The sequence below is a fragment of the Ailuropoda melanoleuca genome, chromosome 3, assembly GCF_002007445.2.
Source record: "Ailuropoda melanoleuca isolate Jingjing chromosome 3, ASM200744v2, whole genome shotgun sequence".
Taxonomy (NCBI): Eukaryota; Metazoa; Chordata; class Mammalia; order Carnivora; family Ursidae; genus Ailuropoda; species Ailuropoda melanoleuca.
Window position 1 is genome coordinate 143576783 of NC_048220.1, and position 15236 is coordinate 143592018.

Here is a 15236-nt window from a genome sequence, read left to right on the forward strand (position 1 = left end):
CAGTTATTTATTTGGATAGATAGAGATTATGTCTACCTATATACATATCTAAACCAATCACATTTGGAAAATACCTTCACAGCAACATGTAAACGGGTGATTGACCAAACAACTGGGTACCACAGCCCAGCCGAGCTGACATATAAAGTTAACCGTCCCAGCTGGTATGTATTTCCTTCCCTCCAGAATTTCCATGGGGCAAGAACGGTAATCCTTCCCCAGAGAACACACATGCTGCTGAGTCTGTCAGCCCTAGGTGTTGAAGCAAAGGGAGCTGAGGTGATAGGGAACCAAGGAGGGTTGAAGGTCTGGGGAGGGGGTGCAGGCAGAGCCGGCTGTTCTGGGGGTTATTCTCAAGATCCACTCCTCCTTCCCCCAAGAAATTTCCCTGAAGGCCCCTTCACATTTCAGCTCTGCTCTCTCAGCCTCAGGGCTGGCAAAAGTACCCAATATCACACAAGGAAAAAACATTTTTAATGTAATTTACACACTTTAATGCTCAGATCTCAAGTGGATTATTCCATGAGGTGCTTCGGCTCAGGTCATGATCCAGGAGTCCCTGGATCGAGCCCTACATCGGGCTCCCTGCTCAGCAGGAGACTGCTCTCCCCTCTGCCCTTCACCCTACTTGTGCTCTCTCTCTCACTCTCTCTCAAATAAATGAATAAAATCTTTAAAAACAATGGATCTCATGCAGGGGCGCCTGAGTGGCTCAGTCAGTTGAGCACCCANAAAATAGATGATAGGTACATATTAGTCTCAGGTATATCTAGATACGATATCTCTATATATCTATACAGTTATTTATTTGGATAGATAGAGATTATGTCTACCTATATACATATCTAAACCAATCACATTTGGAAAATACCTTCACAGCAACATGTAAACGGGTGATTGACCAAACAACTGGGTACCACAGCCCAGCCGAGCTGACATATAAAGTTAACCGTCCCAGCTGGTATGTATTTCCTTCCCTCCAGAATTTCCATGGGGCAAGAACGGTAATCCTTCCCCAGAGAACACACATGCTGCTGAGTCTGTCAGCCCTAGGTGTTGAAGCAAAGGGAGCTGAGGTGATAGGGAACCAAGGAGGGTTGAAGGTCTGGGGAGGGGGTGCAGGCAGAGCCGGCTGTTCTGGGGGTTATTCTCAAGATCCACTCCTCCTTCCCCCAAGAAATTTCCCTGAAGGCCCCTTCACATTTCAGCTCTGCTCTCTCAGCCTCAGGGCTGGCAAAAGTACCCAATATCACACAAGGAAAAAACATTTTTAATGTAATTTACACACTTTAATGCTCAGATCTCAAGTGGATTATTCCATGAGGTGCTTCGGCTCAGGTCATGATCCAGGAGTCCCTGGATCGAGCCCTACATCGGGCTCCCTGCTCAGCAGGAGACTGCTCTCCCCTCTGCCCTTCACCCTACTTGTGCTCTCTCTCTCACTCTCTCTCAAATAAATGAATAAAATCTTTAAAAACAATGGATCTCATGCAGGGGCGCCTGAGTGGCTCAGTCAGTTGAGCACCCAACTCTTGATTTCGGCTCAGGTCATGATCTCAGGGTTGTGAGATGCAGCCCCCCTTAAGGCTTTGCAATGAGCGTGGAGCCTGCTTGAGACTCTTTCTCCCTCTCCCTCTGACCCTCCTCCTTGGCTCACACACACACTCTCTCTCTCTAAAGAAAAAAAGAAAAATCTTGTGCAAAGCACATTTTAAAACCTGAATTACAAGGTACTAATATAGAGCGACTGTACACTCTTTCCTCAATTTGGCAATTAACGAAGATGCTGACGACTGGCTTTCATACACCTGGGAGCGTTAGAAGGCCCCCCGAGATCTGCCTGCTGTTCTTGCCTTTCCAGCCGCTCTCCAGCGCCACTCGGACCTACCAGCCACACTTTCTTATCGCTGTCAGTCTCCTTGCCATCAAAATAGTGCCTTCTTCACATCCTTCCATTGCGCAGCACAGCAAGCGTGGCAGTCTCCAGATGGACTCGCCACCCTTGATTTCTTCCTCTCTCTACTTTGAACACGCACTTACAACATCTTCTATATTTATACAAATATGTACCCTTTCTGGTGCTCTTTGTTGCTTTCTACAGATTCAGAATTGGAGCTGACATATTTCTTTAGCCTGAAAAAATTATTTTAGTGTTTCTTGTAATGAAGATTTAATAAAGAGAAATGCTCTTAGCTTTTATCTTCTCAAAATGTATTCATTTTGTCTCCATTTTTAAGTTAATCTTTTTATTTTTAAAGAATATTAGATTCACATGCGATTTCAAGAAACAGATTCCATAGGACCCTTTACTAAGTTTCCTCCAATGGTAACATCTTGCCAAAGCTGCCTACACACCACAGCCAGAATACGGGCACTGGTGCAGTCAAGGTACAGAGCATCCATCTGACAAGGATACACTATGGTGCTCTTTTTAGTAACACCTCACACTCTCAACCCCTGTCAGTGACCCCTGGTAACCACTACTCTGTCTCCCCTGTCTGTAATGTTGCCATTTCAAGAATGACATTTTACAGGATGTAACAATTTGGGATTGCCTTAGCTTCATTTTTAAGGCTATTTTTCGGGATATGGAATTCTGGGTTGACAGCTCACATGCGCGTGTGTCTGTGTATGTGTGTGCATTCTCTGTATTTTTCCTGATTGGCTTTTTCTGAGCATTTTGGGATTGTGGGTTGATGACTTTCATCAATTTTAGACCATTCGGAGCAAATATTTCATTAAATATTTATTCTTTCTCATTGTCTTTTCTCCTTAGATTCCAATTACACACCTGCTGGACCATTTGATATTGTCCCACAAATGGCAACACTCATATATAATCTGGTTTTTTGGTTTTGTTTTGTTTATTTTTTAATATTTTTCCTCTTTGTATTTCAGTTTGGATACTTCCAATTAACCTGTCCTCAAGTTTACTGATTATTTCCTCTGCTGAGTCATTCTGGTATTAAACCCAATAAAATATTTATTTCTGATATGATATTTCTTATTTCTACTTGATTTGTTTTCAGTTTCTATGTGTCTGCTAAAAGTCACCATCTCTTCATACCTATTATATACTTTTTCTTTCTAGTAGATCATTTATAGCACATTTCTAGTTATTTTAAAGCTTTTGTCAAATAATTCCAACATCTACGCCATCTATGGGTCTACTTCTATTTACTGTTCCCTTTCTTGATCAGGATATATAAGAACAGTAGAGACTAAAGTAAATAATATTTCCTTTTAGGCACTTCCTTTCTGGTTCAGACCACTGGCTTGGAGCAACCAAGTAAATGTGTTTTACACTTAAGCTAGCCCTGAGCCTTTTGGCAAGTTTAGTTAATCCACCACTACCTTCAAATATTTTGCGACTGGGCTTAGGATTTTTCCATTCTGCAGTGCTTGGGGTCTGGGCAATAGCAAGACTTCCCAAATTTCTTCATGTTACCCAAACCACCAATTTTCCACACATGAGATCGTTCTGATTAATAAGTCAACCAATAGTTTTGCACATTGTTGGGGCGCTCTCCTTGCTTTCTGGTGCAGCCACAGGCCTTGGGTTATGTGTAGAGATCTTGTTCTGCCTGGAGTGCATGGATTGGTTCTTTCAGCTCTCTCACCCCTCCTGCAGCTAACATTCGTGGACAATCCCCCCCGGTCTCTTGCTCACGCCCAGCCCTTGGCCGCTGAAAATCCAGAGTGTCTCTGATTCACTTACATAGTTCTCATGCTCTGCTTCTCCCCTCCTTGTAGGTGGTTGTCTTGGACTTGGAGGATGTGCCATGAATGTCAGGGGACATTCTCCAGCTTTCTCTCCAGCTCTGATCCTGAGCTCTTGATTAAGGCCTGTGGGAAAGAATTGCTCGGTGACGGGGGGTGNAGGGGGTCCTCAGAATTCTAATCTGTCAGCCTCGTGGCCATTAAAAGATTGTTAAAATTGATGCCCACTTCTCCTTAACCCCACCTATGGCAGAATCCTTTTTCTNGGGGGGTGCTCAGAATTCTAATCTGTCAGCCTCATGTGGCCATTAAAAGATTGTTAAAATTGATGCCCACTTCTCCTTAACCCCACCTATGGCAGAATCCTTTTTCTCTTGTATCTACACCAAGAATGGGAGTAGCTATGTCTTTCCTCACCTCTGAAAACCTTGCCATTTTCTGGAGTTTAGTTCCTTATGGGATTTTTTTACATCCCAAGCTCTCTGATTGGTTTAGGATTTTGCGGGTTATACGTCCTGTTTGGGTTACTGAGAGCAAGACTCTCTTGGGAAACATCTTCTGTGTCTCTTACCTTCTATTTTCTACCATTTTGTCTGAGTTGTCTTCTGTAATTATGTGTAGAGCAATCTTAAACCAATATCTCATCATGGGTAACTAATCTGCTTATATCCTGCCTTCTGGCTTTATATTTTGAAATATATATGTGTGTGTGTCTGTATCTTTGTTTTTAGAAGTTCTATTTTGTTCTTCACATCTGTTGCCTGATGAATCTCCATAATCTCTTGTTTTCCTGCTATACTTTCATATTTCCATCCAATTTCTTTAAAATATGAAATACCATTATCGTATGTACCCTAAATCTGACAATAAGACATATACAAACTCCATAAATCTGATTAAAAACCTAGTTTGTTGCTTCTGGAAGTTCCCATTCATGGGATGGGTTTTATTTTCTCAACTGTTTAGTAATTTTGTGGTATGAGTAGGAATCCATGTTCCTTGGAACTTTACCTATGGGAATTCTTTAAGGACTGGGCTTAAAAAAATCTTTCCTCTGATAAGGATTTGCATTTGACTCCAGGTGTTTTAAGTACAACTAAACTGGGATCACTGCGAATGAATCTGAAGGGATGGGGGCCGTATAAGTGGTGTACATTCCTGCCCACATTCACTCGAGTGCAGGACTCGGGGTAGGAATTCTCACACAAGATACTGTTGTGTGTGTGTGTGTGTAGTTTTCCTTATTCCACCCACAGCTAGGATGCAGTGGGGATCCTGTCCCTACCTTCTTCTATGGTTTTTTTTTTTTTTTCTTGGCTTGACCCAGTTTCATCCCTACCCGTATCCTGGCTTCATGGGATGCGATTGGCTGTCACTGATGGACCTCCTGCACTTCTGGCCCCAGGCCTTGTCATCTCTCTTTACCCTTCTCTGTGGCCTGTACACCTCAAGCTCTTTGCCACCTGGTTGACTCCATCCCTTTTTTCATCCAGGCAGATTCTGATCCCTCCCCCTGTGGATTTCAGCTTCCTTGTCCTGCCTCTCACCCTCAGGAGATTTTCTGATTTTCTTCCACCTCAATTGTGCATTAGATTTTCAATGTTTTATCCAGCATGTTTTAGCTGTGCTCCTTGTCTGCGATTCTGGACAATTCCCTCTTTATCTTTTACTTCTACTGGGCTCTCCTGACAACTAATGTGCAAGTTTGTGGTTTCCAGGGGCCCTCGGGAGCCATTTCTTTCTTTCTTTCTTTCTTTCTTTCTTTCTTTCTTTCTTTCTTTCTTTCATTCATTTTAGAGAGGGTGGGGAGGGGCAGAGAGAGGAAGAGAATTTTAAGTAGGCTCCACCCCAGCGTGGAGCCCAACGGGGGGCTCGAACTCACGACCCTGAGATCAAGATCTGACCTGAAACCAAGAGTTGGACACTTAGGCGCCCCAGGCGCCATATTTTTAAAGCGCACTTCAGGATTTGGGTCAGTGCAGGGTAGTTGTGTGTACGTCTCAGAGGAGGTAGCCACGCAGGCCTCTGGAGGCCTACCTTGCAGAGCTTCTGAAGGGGAAAGCCTGCTTCTTCCTCAGGCCACTGGCCCGTTTGGCCTGGAAGAACACTGGGTTAAGGTGACTTTTATATTAGTCTTTGCTTTGACAGCTGTAAATGTTGAAATGAATGCAGATGTTACTAAGTTTAAATGTATCATTACCACAAACTTACTTTTAGTCAAATTAAATTTCAAACAAGCACTTACAATTTTTAAAAAATGCCTAATGATCATTTCTAATTTCAAGTTAACCATCGGGCAGAAATACATCCTTCTAAATGATGACTGGAAATTGTCTGGTGTTAACTGCTCTTAGAGGTTTTTCGGAGTGAACGGTGGAATAAGTCTGCAAGCTCAGTGAAGGGAAGTACATAATCAAATCTGGAATCACACATGTTGTGAGCCAGTCCAGGGTAACAGCGGAAGCGATCTTGGAATTCTTAATATGCACTGCTTTTCCCTTTCTGCAGAGAAGAAACACCTCATGTGTGGACACACGCCGGGGGCAGACAGTGGCCCCGGGCATTAGAAACAGCAGGTTCTTGGGGCGCCTGGGTGGCTCAGTCGGTGAAGCATCTGCCTTTTGCTCAGGTCATGATCCTGGGGTCCTGGGATCGAGCCCCGAGTTGGGCTCCCTGCTCAGCCGGGAGCCTGCTTCCCCCTCTCCCTCTGCTGCTCCCCCTGCTTGTGCTCGCTCTAATACATAAATAAAATCTTTAAAAAAAGAAAGAAAGAAAAAGAAACAGCAGGTTCTAGACTGAAGCCACCGAGACTTGGCTCACATGCCATCTCTGCCACCCCGTGGCCAGATCTGGGGGCAGTGGGGCTGACGTTCACTTGCCTCGCGTGGTGTACTGGCAGTCCTGCTTCACTGGCCAGGGCACATCCACATCTCCCTTCTTCCAAGAGACATCCAGAGACGATGGGAATGGCTAGAAACCAAGTCTGACCTTCCTGACACTGGTGAAGCCCAGGATGTGGGACGCAGGAAACACCTTATCCATGGCCGCCGACACTTCATGAACCAGCAGCAAGTTCCTGTAATTCTGCCTAGTGCCCTTTACCAGCCCACGTCGTCACTGATGCTCAGATGCCCAAGCCTGCCTGCCCCTCAGCTCTGGCAGCAGCCACAGGGATGGCCGTTAGCTGAGTTTCAAGCAGCCTCTAAGGAAGACAGAGACATACAATATTCCTGTTTTAATAAAAGTAGTTTGCCTTGAAAAACTCTCTACCAAGGAAAAATTTTAAAAATTTAATCAAATGAAATTAGTGGCTCTTAATTACTTCAATAGTTAGCAAAGAATATTGTGATATTTGGGTTTAAACTGGAACATTTAAAGCAAATCTCCCACCCCCCCCAAAAAAAACCCCAACAGAATTAACACGAAAACAATAAAGGCAAAAAGAAAGCAATCAAAATAATTCCATCCCAATGGCGAAAAATTACTAGCTGCCCATTACCAATCCACCAGGATCCTGGCAGAACGGGATCAGAGCGTTAGTGGGCTGCACTAATGAAAAGCAACGTCTCCTGGGCGCAAATTCTCAAGATCTGAATGGGCATTTTTCAGGGGTGCTGTGTTTTCTATAGAACAGAGCTTTAAGGCCCACCGAAATCTCTTGGGTGACTCTTAGAAAGATGGGACTTACGGTGTGCATCAGTCATGGCTACACCAAGACAGACCAGTCCCGGGGATGCCAGGAGCCTCAGGAAGTCACCAAAGAATGCAGACATTGCCTACTCCACCTCCGCCTGAGAGACAGCACGCATGCCTGGCCCTGCTTCCAGCCCAGGCGTTCCAAGGAAGCCGCCTTGGGATTGGGTTAACGGGAGGGGCGTGGTCTCCGAAGCCCCTTGCCTGAGGTCCCTTTCCCTGCCCTTCAGGAGCCCCGCCACCACCAGCCTGCGCCTCTGTGCTTCCGCGGTAGGTCGCCCCCGGAAGACACCCCAGGAGTACTTCTGGGTTCACCCGCAATCCGTGCGAGGTCCTTTTGTGCCTGTGCTCTCCTGAACCTGGGATCCCGCGGCCGGGCTGGCGTGAGGGTCCTGCAGGCAGCTGACCAGGTGCAGCGCGCCCCCTCCCGGGCAGGCCGGGCACCGCCCTACCCACAGAGGCCGCCTGCACCAGACTGTTTCTAAATCCTGGGCACGAGGGTCTTATTGTAAGATGTTTCTTCTCCTTCTCCTGTCTCCCCACTTGGCCACGTTGTGGAATTTGAGTGAAAAGGAATTGCCAGGTAAAGGGCCAGATGTAAAAACAAACCCTGCACCATAACCTCTCCCTTTTCTTAAACGTACTGAGAAAATGGGGGGGGGGCAGCCAAAGAAAGCCAGAAATAAAGCCATGTGAACTGACAGTTCGAGTTGTATTTTTCTTTGTTTTTTCCAATGTCAGTATTTCTATTTAGAAATTAAAGTTATAGAATTCAAAATTGCATCAGAATCCAGAAAACTAATTTCCTCATCACTAGACTAACAGGCTTTATGAACAGGAAGACCCATGAAAATGTTAGTGGATGATCGCCAACGTGTTAGGAGCCTCGTTTCTGTCTCCTTAAAAACACAAATTTGGAAAGGTCAGGAGTGAGCGCTTTCAAAGCTGTTTTCCCCTCCAGCACCAAGGTAACAGATTTCCAATCTGCAAACAAAGCCTGACCCTGGGGGGTAGACGCAGAGGGGAGGTTGTCTGCACACCCCCTAGGACTGAGTCACACCCTTTCTTCCATCCCAAGGGAGCTCCCCAGGGACTGTCCCTGGGGTCTCAGGCTGGAGACTGACCTGCAAAGGGACACCTCCCATTTGATAAAGCACTTCTTTTGCATTCGAAGGTGGGGGCCAGGGTCCCGTTTGGTTTTCTTAGTTGGTCTCTCCTTGGATTTTTCCAGAAGAGACAGGACTCTTGAGCACTTACTTGCTACCACCATGAAGGACCAAACTCTGCTTTTCTAGATGTTTCTGCACTCATGAGGCTCTGGAATCAGTGAACACCCTACAATTGGCAGGTCCTCTCCCTGGGAGGGTTGTCTCTTTCCTCTTCTCCCCCATAGCCCCAGGGTGATGGGAAGTCATGAGAACCTCTGAATTATTGATGGGGGCACCCCGTGCTCTGCCAGCACAGACCTTCCTCTGGGGGCTGGCAGGGGCTCCATGGAATGCCAGAAACTCCTGTAGGCTAAATGTTTTGTTTGTTTGTTTTTTTAAAGACTCCACACTCTTTCTCCACAAACTTATTTTTTTCCAAAACGGAGAAACATTGTTGAAAAACTAGAGAGCTATAGGTCAGGACACCTTTCTGGCTGCATCAGCACACTCAGCACTTACCAAGTGTTCCTGTCGAGGAAGTATCTGCAGGTCAGATTTGGGTTGTCCAAACATTTGCAAACAGGACTGTTTTCGATTAAAAGAGGAGTCCTGGATTATCTCTGCTAATGACTGATGGGCAGGTCAAGGCGCGCTTTCCCCTCGGCCCGCGGGAGCAGGTTCCCGGGCCCCTGGGGGACACGTGCGAGAGGTGTCCGGGCAGGGCAGAGTGCCTGGCACGTGTGGTTTCGGCCATGCTGTCAATGGTTCGCTAACCTCTGGTCCCCTTCCATTAGTCCACATGACTGGGATGGCTTAAATACAGCATGGAACAAAGCAGGTGTGAACAGACACTGACTTGGTTAACTATCATACAACACGTTTGCCTCTAGACTCCAAACCCCAAAACATTACTAGGTGTTTGTTCATAGAGGATTGCCACACACCTTAAATAGGAATTCCTCAGAAGTCAGAATGTTTCCTTCATTTGGGGATTTGCTAACTATTTATTAAGGTCGTTTCTAAGAATCTAGCTAGTGTTGGGCTCGGACATCATGCAATCATCAAACAGTCATGCACCTGAGCTAGGGGTTCAGGTGTAAGAGCCATCTGGGTGAAAGCTGGGCTCAGAAACCCCACACACCCCTGCTCACCAGCCCTCCCCTTCGGCCAGCAGGCTCTGGCCCACCCTTCACGGGGAGCAAGAGTCCCAGTGGGAGCTCCCGCGCCCAGAATCCCGAGGCTGAAGCAAAGCAACAGCCCTCCGGACCGGACTCCCCGGCACCTCCGGCTTTGGAGGGTGCCCACTTCAAACGGCTCAGCAGGATTCAGCTCTCTCGGTCACCCCATGCCCTCCCATCCCCGTGCCTTCCACCAAACGGACAGCATCCCCAGAAGACCCAGTTCCCCATGGGCAGGAGGGTCCGCAGCTCAGCTGTCAGGGACCTCTGGGGTCCAGGGCAGACAGGGGTGAGAAGGCATGTGGCCCCTGATGTTGGCCTCAGGACACTGCCTGTGGATGTGGAAGGAAGCCCGGGAGCCCGGTCATGGAGCTGGTGGTCCAGAAAGCAGGGCCGGAGGAAAGGGGCCGGAGGGAGACGGATGGGCCAGCGTGTGACGGGCTTTCATTTTTAATTTACAACATGCATATAGTACAAAATCAACATGAAAATTAAATAAAAAAATACACTGGATCACAATGTAGACTATTAAAAGTGGGTATATAATACATATTTACATATGAAACATGACCATCGAGGGGAGCAGCTTCCATGAACGTGAAAGGCGCGCTGGGCTCAGGGTTTACACGTTCCACTCCTCGCCTTCCTCCTCTTTCGTCAGTTGTACACTTGTGATTTAGGGTGAGATTATCCCGGAGCAGCAATTAATGACTATTTGTTAAGAAAAAAATTAACACTCTTAAAGACTATGCGAACAATTTAAAACAAAGAACGGCAGTTCTAGACAGTGGGAGGAGGGGAACAGGCTCCCCTCCTCCTCCTCTCCCGTGTCCCCCAAAATGCATGAGGAAGGGACAAGGGGGGCTCAGCTGAGAGTGGCTGGGAGGGCAGAGGCAGCTCTCAGGGCTCCCCCGCTGCTGGGGGTGCGCACCTGGCCCAGAGGACCATTACGCACAACCCCAGACAGCCCCACTTCAGCACTCAGTGGGTGTGGGGTGAGGCCATGCCCTCTGAGAACCTGGGGTTTGGGGATCAGCCTGCCACATGCCCCCCTTCAGGGCACCCTCCCTGGGCAGAGAGCCCCTAGACAGGTTGGGCAGCACCAGCTTTCCCAGCAGGAGTCAGAGGCCCACCTGGGGGAGGCCAGGCTCTGAGTGTGCACGCTGGGCATGCTGGGGCATGTGTGCCAGGGAGCCCTGGTCCTAGCGTCATGCACGAAACCCCAAAGTCCCCCATAAAACGGAAGCAGACACTGTTGCTTTCCTACAATGGGAGTGTGCCACTCCTGCTGGCATGTCACTCACAGCTCTGTCTTTGCCAACACTGTCTGCGCTATTCAACCATGCTCAACACACTGGTTCAGTGCAGGGACCGCTCTGTAATTCACAGAAATGACCCCAGCACATGGAGACAGAAATGTCACACCGTACAAGTAGGTCCTCCTCAGAATTTTCTAGGGAGGAACACAAACAGTCTGTGTTCCACAACCACGTACTGAATTTCTCTGAGAAAGTGCCAGGCAAATGGAAGGACATAAGGGAGGAAGGCGTTTAAGTTAGTGTCTGTGTATTCCTTTTGAAGCCCTTCCCCCACATTTCTAGAACATTCCACAGCAAATCCTTTGTGGCATCTTCAGTCTTTATGAGGCAGGATGGCTTGACGTACATTTCTGGGCTCTCTGCACACTACAGATTCCTGACAATACGGTTCTATACTAGAGGACACATTAGGAATGTTATCTGGAAGAACTGGGCACGCTCAGCATGGGCGGGCTGACGTCACCGCTGTTCACACAGGCCTGGCTAACCAGGCGAGCACTCAAGAGCCTTGCCACCCACCAGCGCCACCACGGACCCACCTGGCCACCTTACTTATTCATTTTGTCAAAGCATTCCACACTCTAGGATCATTGAAAAATATCCAGGAAAGAACACAAAGGCAAAATCTGTGCATTTGCCGTTGGCGAGGGGGAGGAGTGCTCTCAATCTCACAGATCTCACCTGTTACCCTTTCCATGCATCCTTCCCGTTCACTGCTGAGGAGAATGGGCCCAGGCTCAAAAACGCACTCACGACCCAACATGTGAACAGAAGCAGGTCTCCCTGGGTGACAGGCGCTGAGAGTGTGACCCTGCACTTCAGCCACATCCCACTTAAGGTGCCTGCTGCGGCCAGGTGGTGCTATTCATGGGTGAGGCTGCAGCGCCCCCTAATGGCCAAGGTGCAACCCTTTCCATTCCCAAATTCAAAATCCAGTCTCCTGTTCTAAAAATTCAAATTGTGAGTTACACTGTCACATCCTGTCTTAAGAAACAAAGCAAGCAGCGACCCAGTGGTCTCAGGGTGAGAAATGACAGCCTCAAGTATCACATGCCAGTGCATTCTGTGTTTGGGATGAAAGGCTGGGAATTCCTCAGGACAGCCCATGGGGACAGGGCTCAGAAGTGAGCTAAGATCACGGGCCACAACTGCTCGCGGCCCCTCCTCACCGCCACTGTCCCAGGAAGAGTCCCTCAGTCTCCTGCACCCTTAGCATCCAGCGCATGGCCTCACATGCACGTCACCACAGGAGCAGTGGGCCAGGCCTGCCCGGGCTGCTTAGTAAGCTATGTGGGACCCAGCTCGGGCCACCCGGAACCCGTGTGCTTCCTGGGTGCACAGCACCCAGCGCAAGTCAAAGGCCCCCCATTCAACTCCAGGTTCAAATGGTCACTTGGCTGTTTACTCATTTGCTTTAAATGATACAACCCGCAGCCGTGTTCTGCTTGGGTANCCCGTGCCTTCCACCAAACGGACAGCATCCCCAGAAGACCCAGTTCCCCATGGGCAGGAGGGTCCGCAGCTCAGCTGTCAGGGACCTCTGGGGTCCAGGGCAGACAGGGGTGAGAAGGCATGTGGCCCCTGATGTTGGCCTCAGGACACTGCCTGTGGATGTGGAAGGAAGCCCGGGAGCCCGGTCATGGAGCTGGTGGTCCAGAAAGCAGGGCCGGAGGAAAGGGGCCGGAGGGAGACGGATGGGCCAGCGTGTGACGGGCTTTCATTTTTAATTTACAACATGCATATAGTACAAAATCAACATGAAAATTAAATAAAAAAATACACTGGATCACAATGTAGACTATTAAAAGTGGGTATATAATACATATTTACATATGAAACATGACCATCGAGGGGAGCAGCTTCCATGAACGTGAAAGGCGCGCTGGGCTCAGGGTTTACACGTTCCACCCCTCGCCTTCCTCCTCTTTCGTCAGTTGTACACTTGTGATTTAGGGTGAGATTATCCCGGAGCAGCAATTAATGACTATTTGTTAAGAAAAAAATTAACACTCTTAAAGACTATGCGAACAATTTAAAACAAAGAACGGCAGTTCTAGACAGTGGGAGGAGGGGAACAGGCTCCCCTCCTCCTCCTCTCCCGTGTCCCCCAAAATGCATGAGGAAGGGACAAGGGGGGCTCAGCTGAGAGTGGCTGGGAGGGCAGAGGCAGCTCTCAGGGCTCCCCCGCTGCTGGGGGTGCGCACCTGGCCCAGAGGACCATTACGCACAACCCCAGACAGCCCCACTTCAGCACTCAGTGGGTGTGGGGTGAGGCCATGCCCTCTGAGAACCTGGGGTTTGGGGATCAGCCTGCCACATGCCCCCCTTCAGGGCACCCTCCCTGGGCAGAGAGCCCCCTAGACAGGTTGGGCAGCACCAGCTTTCCCAGCAGGAGTCAGAGGCCCACCTGGGGGAGGCCAGGCTCTGAGTGTGCACGCTGGGCATGCTGGGGCATGTGTGCCAGGGAGCCCTGGTCCTAGCGTCATGAACGAAACCCCAAAGTCCCCCATAAAATGCAAGCAGACACTGTTGCTTTCCTACAACGGGAGTGTGCCACTCCTGCTGGCATGTCACTCACAGCTCTGTCTTTGCCAACACTGTCTGCGCTATTCAACCATGCTCAACACACTGGTTCAGTGCAGGGACCGCTCTGTAATTCACAGAAATGACCCCAACACATGGAGACAGAAATGTCACACCGTACAAGTAGGTCCTCCTCAGAATTTTCTAGGGAGGAACACAAACAGTCTGTGTTCCACAACCACGTACTGAATTTCTCTGAGAAAGTGCCAGGCAAATGGAAGGACATAAGGGAGGAAGGCGTTTAAGTTAGTGTCAGTGTATTCCTTTTGAAGCCCTTCCCCCACATTTCTAGAACATTCCACAGCAAATCCTTTGTGGCATCTTCAGTCTTTATGAGGCAGGATGGCTTGACGTACATTTCTGGGCTCTCCACACTACAGATTCCTGACAATACGGTTCTATACTAGAGGACACATTAGGAATGTTATCTGGAAGAACTGGGCACGCTCAGCATGGGCGGGCTGACGTCACCGCTGTTCACACAGGCCTGGCTAACCAGGCGAGCACTCAAGAGCCTTGCCACCCACCAGCACCACCACTGACCCACCTGGCCACCTTATTTATTCATTTTGTCAAAGCATTCCACACTCTAGGATCATTGAAAAATATCCAGGAAAGAACACAAAGGCAAAATCTGTGCATTTGCCGTTGGCGAGGGGGAGGAGTGCTCTCAATCTCACAGATCTCACCTGTTACCCTTTCCATGCATCCTTCCCGTTCACTGCTGAGGAGAATGGGCCCAGGCTCAAAAACGCACTCACGACCCAACATGTGAACAGAAGCAGGTCTCCCTGGGTGACAGGCGCTGAGAGTGTGACCCTGCACTTCAGCCACATNACTCAAGAGCCTTGCCACCCACCAGCGCCACCACGGACCCACCTGGCCACCTTACTTATTCATTTTGTCAAAGCATTCCACACTCTAGGATCATTGAAAAATATCCAGGAAAGAACACAAAGGCAAAATCTGTGCATTTGCCGTTGGCGAGGGGGAGGAGTGCTCTCAATCTCACAGATCTCACCTGTTACCCTTTCCATGCATCCTTCCCGTTCACTGCTGAGGAGAATGGGCCCAGGCTCAAAAACGCACTCACGACCCAACATGTGAACAGAAGCAGGTCTCCCTGGGTGACAGGCGCTGAGAGTGTGACCCTGCACTTCAGCCACACCCCAGTTAAGGTGCCTGCTGCGGCCAGATGGTGCTATTCATGGGTGAGGCTGCAGCGCCCCCTAATGGCCAAGGTGCAACCCTTTCCATTCCCAAATTCAAAATCCAGTCTCCTGTTCTAAAAATTCAAATTGTGAGTTACACTGTCACATCCTGTCTTAAGAAACAAAGCAAGCAGCGACCCAGTGGTCTCAGGGTGAGAAATGACAGCCTCAAGTATCACATGCCAGTGCATTCTGTGTTTGGGATGAAAGGCTGGGAATTCCTCAGGACAGCCCATGGGGACAGGGCTCAGAAGTGAGCTAAGATCACGGGCCACAACTGCTCGCGGCCCCTCCTCACCGCCACTGTCCCAGGAAGAGTCCCTCAGTCTCCTGCACCCTTAGCATCCAGCGCATGGCCTCACATGCACGTCACCACAGGAGCAG

The 15236-nt window shown here is 48.8% G+C and overlaps 1 long non-coding RNA gene across 3 annotated transcripts in view; it reads right to left on the bottom strand.

Annotated features, from left to right (window-relative positions):
- The window catches only part of LOC109490947, a 33829-nt gene extending 21330 nt beyond the window's left edge, over nt 1–12499 (bottom strand). For all 3 annotated transcript variants that reach the window (XR_004624356.1, XR_004624357.1, XR_004624355.1), the window contains exons 1-2: nt 6709–12499; nt 3719–3846 (exon numbers count right to left, since the gene is read on the bottom strand). This is a non-coding gene — a long non-coding RNA (uncharacterized LOC109490947). The remainder of the gene's footprint in view (nt 1–3718; nt 3847–6708) is intronic.
- Between the last annotated feature and the right edge of the window lie 2737 nt (nt 12500–15236).